Source organism: Tachypleus tridentatus, chromosome 4 (assembly GCF_004210375.1).
Source record: "Tachypleus tridentatus isolate NWPU-2018 chromosome 4, ASM421037v1, whole genome shotgun sequence".
Lineage (NCBI taxonomy): Eukaryota > Metazoa > Arthropoda > Merostomata > Xiphosura > Limulidae > Tachypleus > Tachypleus tridentatus.
This window is the reverse complement of record NC_134828.1, coordinates 111893059-111899681: the sequence shown is the minus strand read 5'-3', so window position 1 is coordinate 111899681 and position 6623 is coordinate 111893059. Positions and strand designations below refer to the sequence as shown.

The 6623-nt window shown below is 32.5% G+C and overlaps 1 pseudogene across 1 annotated transcript; it reads left to right on the top strand.

Annotated features, from left to right (window-relative positions):
- The first annotated feature begins 644 nt into the window (after positions 1-644).
- On the top strand, positions 645-6141 carry LOC143248195 (hyaluronidase-1-like; annotated as a pseudogene). The gene is made up of 5 exons (XR_013026813.1): positions 645-842; positions 2813-3056; positions 3848-4000; positions 5287-5491; positions 5702-6141. The product of XR_013026813.1 is annotated as a hyaluronidase-1-like (transcript).
- The last annotated feature ends 482 nt before the right edge of the window (positions 6142-6623 follow it).

Genomic DNA, 6623 nt, shown 5'->3' with positions numbered 1-6623 from the left:
CTAAAATATTAAAGTAATACTTATGAAAGAAAAGTGTTACTCACAGAAAATGATAAGTAACGTTATTGAAGAAATGATAAAAAATCGCTGAAAAATAAAATTTTCTAATATTTTCAGAAAGATTGAATTAAAGTCTCGAATTTCTCACACACGAGAAATATTTGAGCTGGTCAAAACAAATCTAATATTTAGTGTGTTTTGGCCGAATTAGATAAACTTCTCATCTTAACTTTGTCTAATCTTCATCAGTTCATGGTGAGTCACCATTTTGCAACAAAACATATTTAACAAAACATATTGAAGGGCGGGGGTTAAGCAATAAGTCAGGTGATGTTCCTCTTTCTTGGAGAAGGGGTACCATATGTTTCTGAACAATACCTATAATTCATCAAAACCAGCTGTCCTTTAATAACACTTGTTATATTAATCCTATAAATTCTGTAGTAGTCGACCATTCACAAGCATTAGACAAGATAAGTGTTTTCACATCCAACAAGTGTAGCATTATCTCAGACGAAGTAATTTCTGGACGAAAAAAACTCTTTCTATAAAATGCAGATAAAGCTTTCCTTGATTTGTTGTCTCACGTTTATATTACTCATAAGTCTTGATGAGTACGCTGCCGAAGAAGATATAAACTTTAAAGTTTTTGGAATGTTCCGTCTTATATATGTTCAAAGAAATATGGAATAAATGTCACCGACTCACTAAGAAAGTTTGGGGTGCTTGTGAATACTGCAGAGAAGTTCAGGGGAGACTCTATTACAATATTTTATGCAAAGGACCTTGGACTTTATCCAAGGATTGAAGAAGGTTCGTACATTAATGGCGGACACCCTCAGGTATGTTTTTTTTACTGATGTGAGAAATAAATAATCCCATTCTTGTATATAACTGGTATAATGTTTTGTAAAAAGAATGTTCCGAAAAGTAACACTAATTGACATACCTTCATAAAGTATCTTAATTTAATAAGAATAACAATACACCGACATATATATATATTACTGTTTCGTTGATAAAGTTTCTTTAAAATTGCTGAATATTTTCTTTTAGGTTCTCATTTTTTATGTTCTTTAGGTTATTTTTGAAATTTCTTTAGGTTCTCATCCATAATATTCTACAGTTAATTTGAATGTGTATAAATATGTATATATACATTCATAAGGTGTCTGAAAAGTCATACAATTCCCAGCAGTTGTGAAGTATCGAATATCTGCTGACGGAATTGTGCATTTAGACATATCGAGGGCAAATTCTCTACCGGACAATATTTTTACTTCATATGGTGTACTGACGTAAAGATGAAATGAAAAACAATCAGAGATTTTTTGTGAAACTATTGCTTTGAAATGAAATATTTCAATTGCTATAACGCACAGAAATATCACTCCATGATTATTTTATTTATTGTTTTTCTTATGTGTTTGACATAGATTTTTAACTGGAAAATATTTCGTTTTAATACATTATATATACAGAATGCGGACAAAAGAAAGTGGCTACCCTTGAAAATGTTGCTACTTTGTTATATTTTTTTATTAGATAACAGAATTCACTCGACAAGATCTGTCCACATATGGTCTGAAATCCGAATTTTAACGCTGACTTTGGTAAATACCTGAATTTTTCACGATTTTAATTGCACAAAAACGCCAAGCGAAAGCTATCTGCGCTAGCCGTCCATAATTTAGCAGTGTAAGACGTGAGGGAAGGCAGCTAGTCATCAACACCTACCGCCAACTTTGGGGCTAGTCTTTCACCAACGAATAGTGGGATTGACCATAACATTAAAACGCCTTTACGCTGAAAGCATATATGGTATGAGCGGGATTTGAACCCGCAACCCTTGGATTACGAGTCGAATGCCTGAATACGCCTGGCCATGCCGGAACATCCACCATTTACTACAGTTCTTTTGAATATATATCGGTGGTTAAAATACATATATATATATATATATACACGTATACATACACACACAAGAAGTATCAAAAGCGTCAAATTCCCTGTTGTTGCACAGTGACTGTGAATTATCAAAAATCTGTTTACGTAATACTGTTTAAACAGATTGACGACATTTTTTTTACCTGACATTTTTTACTGACATAAAGGTCAAATATTCCTTTGAGGTAAAATGGTTCGATAGTTATAGCTCACAGATATACTGAGTTTGAACTGATATTCCTGAGCGAGTGGCTGCCATCCTTCTTTGTGAACTTCAAGAAGTTCATCTTCCGTGTTTCGATTGCGATCTTTCGTTAGTCGGTTTAACGCAGGCCATAAATGTTCTATCGGATTAATATCAGGTGTACAAAACGTTTTATAAAAAAAAATGTAACATGAATAACGAGAAATTCAAGTATTTACAAAAGCCAGTGTTAAACATAGTATTTGAGATTATCTTTGAACAAATCTCGTCGAGTGCGTTCTAAGATACATAGTTTTAATATATTTTCTGTTATGTAATAAAAGATGTAATAATTAACATTTGTTCACTCCCTGCATACAAAATGAAATAAATAGCTTAATCATTATTATTAACATTACTTTTCAAAAGAAGATTAAACCCAGCACGAAAAGAATAACGAACTTAATATAAAATATGCTTTAAATTTTTTTTCAAAATCCATTATTAGTGCTTATTATATATATTTACTCATATAGAAATTAATATTTTAGTGAATCGATCATATGTTATATGATATAACTGCTGAACAGAACAGTAAAGCTTGTTTTCTATTGATTCTCAGATAAACTCTATATAACAAACCAAGTAAGTTATAATTTTAGACCCCACAACTTTTTTCAGCTTAGTGATATGAATAAGCACCTTGAGAAGGCTAAGAACGATATTGAAACGAAAATACCAAGTAAAGATTTTGATGGTCTTGCCGTTATCGACTGGGAATCTTGGAGACCAGTGTGGGAGTATAACTGGGGCGGTTTTCGGCAGTACCAGACAATATCACGTGAGCTTGTAAAGAACAACATCCAAACTGGTCAGCAGAAGAAGTGGACGAGAAAGCTGCAGCTGAATGGGAAGAGGCTGCCAAGTAAGATTAACACTAGTTAAGAGTTAACCAACTTGATGTGTCCATCACGGGAATCGAGCCCCGAATCTAGTATCCGTAAATGCTGTTCCAAATTTAAGTTCGTAAATATCTAAGTTGTTTCTTTTTGCTATTGAGAATTCTTCGCGATTGAATATGAACGAAATTTCTTCCTGTGGTATTCTCATAAAGTATAAATAAAATTTTATTATCTTTATCAAATAACCAGAAAGATAGATTCATTAGTGTTCGGTTACAGTGTGTAATAATGATCGTTAAAACGATCTTAGATTTGGGTGTTTTTCACTTATGGAAACAGCACTGAAGCATCTATCAGTTTAAAAGTCAACCACAATAGACAGGAGAAAGAGATCACCAAACTTCAAAAGAAATTCTGAATCACGTTTTAGAATGGCAAACGACCTTCGGTGCAAACAAAACAACAAGTTCGAGTTAAAGCTAATATGATTAATATCACACGTGTTTCATTTTAAAGAATGATTTCACAACCGAAGCAACTAGTATTGATTATTGTTAGTTTCTAACATGTATATGTTTAGGGAAACTGCAAATTTCAGTGATGTGAATATTTTCACCTACAATATCTACCGTTAAACTTTCAATACAATTAAAAGTCATGTTGAGAGAAAATCTCAAATTGATTTTCAATTCATAACTCAGTTTATGTTGTTGAACTAGATTGTATATTTATAGTTATAAGATTGTGTTTGCGATTTACTGTAGACAGGATTTTGTTTTTATTAGTAATATACTTTTTTCTTTCAAAAATATAGGGTTTGGATGCTTGATACGTTACTCATGGGTAAAACTGAACGCCCTCTTGGTAAATGGTGCTACTATTTATTTCCTGACTGTTACAATTATAAAAATAAAGATCAGCCAGATGAATACTTGTGTAGAGAAAGTGTTGTAGCTGGAAACAACAAGTAAGTGGCATGCTTACATTAAAGTATTTACGTATGAATATCCCTTCCAATAATTTATATATAATTTTGTTGCTTAAGTAAATAACTAGGTCGAAAATACGACGTTAATCATTAACTATATAATACAATGGTGATTAACCTTTAAAAACTGGATTGTTGTAGCTGTGTGTATCCTTTCAGAACTAGATTGCTGTAATTGTAGTCGCCTTTTTGAATTAGATTATTGTAACTGTAATTTATTTTCTAAATTTGGAACTTGTTTGAATTCGTGTTTACACTATACTGTTAGGCCATTTTCAATGTTTCTTAAATTGTTTTATTTTATTTCATATGTTAATGCGTCCGTTAAAACTAATTATAAAACACTGCAGATGGCAATAGAATACATTTGGCTGAGATATATGAACCGAATTTATTGTTAATTTAATTTTTGAACAATGAATATAACTTATATGATAATATCTAATCACCACCATCCATCGTCGCATTATAAAGAATGGAATCACGTGATCCTCAGAAAACAAGCCAGACATCCTAACCGCTGAGCCACGCGGGGCTCGTAAAGTAGTGAACAAACAGAATGAAGTATTCTTTTACACAAATTTAGCAAGCATTTAAACTTTGTAGGAAACTAATTTCCTTATTTCAGTCTGACTGCTGAGTTAAAAAATAGAACATATCTGTGGGGAGTTTAATCTAAGATAGTTCTAATACAATGCTTCTGTTTCATAATGAGTCACAACAGCAGTATGAAACAATTCTAGTGTGTCACCTGTTTCTACAAATTGTTATAGTTTAAGCTAAGTTTTAAGATGTTATGCTTGACAGTAAAAGGGAATGTAAATAAAAAAACTGAAAAGTGAGAGTAAACAAGAATATGTAACGGCATGTGAATCCACATTCTGTCTTTCTTATCCAGTGCTAACAAGGTATTTCGGACAATACCTGGACTCATAAGGCTAACTTAGGCTGTTCTAGCACTTTATAAAATAATTTGCTTACAATATCCGTAAAATTAGTTCAATATTTTATAAATCAATTAAAAGAAATATTTGATAAAATATCTGGTGTTACTCAGTCTCATGTTTCTTGTTTGCATAAGTTTAACTTTTGAAATGTATTTCGTTTATGGTTGATGAATATTTAGCTTTCATATTTTAGTTGTTGTAAAAACAACATAAACCACTTTTGTTTTAGTTAAGTTAATTATGTCTCAACACTAAAATTTATAAAGACTGAAATAATTATTGGAAATGTCTGAAATTTAATCTTGATGTCTTTATCAGGTTAAGGTGGCTTTGGGAAACAAGTACTGCCCTCTGTCCGTCAATTTATCTTCACAAGAAGAAACTGGATGCGACAAATTTCACACAACGTATTTGGTTTACCCACGGTCGTTTGGCGGAAGCTTTACGCGTCCGAAGCTCTGATGTTCCTATTTATCCATACATAAATTACTTTCCGCTCGGTAGTGACTCAACTGTACCTGAGGTTAGTTTTCTTTTCGTTCAGTTCTGAATCCAAAAACATATTTTGCTTGTCAAAATTTTATCATAAATCTTTCAAATATTCACTATAACTTGGAGCTTCTACATAGATGAAGAAAAGCATATTTATAATTATACTTTAAAAAGTCATTTATCAGCACATTATAGTGTGTGTATGTTATGTATATTAATACTGTTCTTCTCATTTCTTTAGGAAGATTTTTACCGAATGATGGCTCAGACAGCAGGCTTGGGTATGGAAGGTGTTGTAGTTTGGGGATCTTCCTTTCATATTGCCAGTCAAAAAGACTGTAACACATTGGACGAATATGTAACGTCTGTAATTGGTCCAGCAACAAAAACAATAACAAGCAACGTCTTAAAATGTGCAGAAACCGTGTGCAAAGGACAGGGTCGCTGCGCCTGGTTGGCCAACCCCTACTCAGGATGGCGAGAATTAACGAATCCAACCGACCCTCACTTTTCGTTTAATGATATAACGTGTACTAATGTTTCTAAACAGTAACTTGTAAACTACAGACTGTAACTGCAGGTCTAATTAAGTATAATTTTATTTGTTAAGGGTCTTTACTTGTACTTGCACCAACCTGAGCACGTTGCTTTAAAATAAACCACTGCTAGTCAGAAAACAAACAGTTATTGATTACTTCATGATTAATACTAAACATATTTGATTTTCATGTGTACTATTATCAGAAGATCAAATAAACACCTTGATGTTGAAATGCATTTACTAAACGCAATAAAATACGTATCAACTGTTTAATGAAATATACCAACCGAGAACAGAATTAACAAGGTCCTTACGAGCCAGTGGGAAACATTATTGTTGAAAACTATCCAATCCGGTTTTTTTTAATTTGAGATAAATTACTTAGGCATTTTTACTGAATAAAAATTAGACACTTCGTATAGTCACTTACGGTTGAGACTGAAAATGTTTGATTTTAGGAAAGAAGGTGACTGAAATCCATCAATGTATCACGAGCTTAACGGCCAAACACAAGAATCATGGAAGTTTCAAAATAACACACACAGTTATTCAGGAACTGGTTAGAACCTCCTCGGTAAATATTGTGCAGTAAGATCTGTACAATAATTTGCCTGTAGCTACT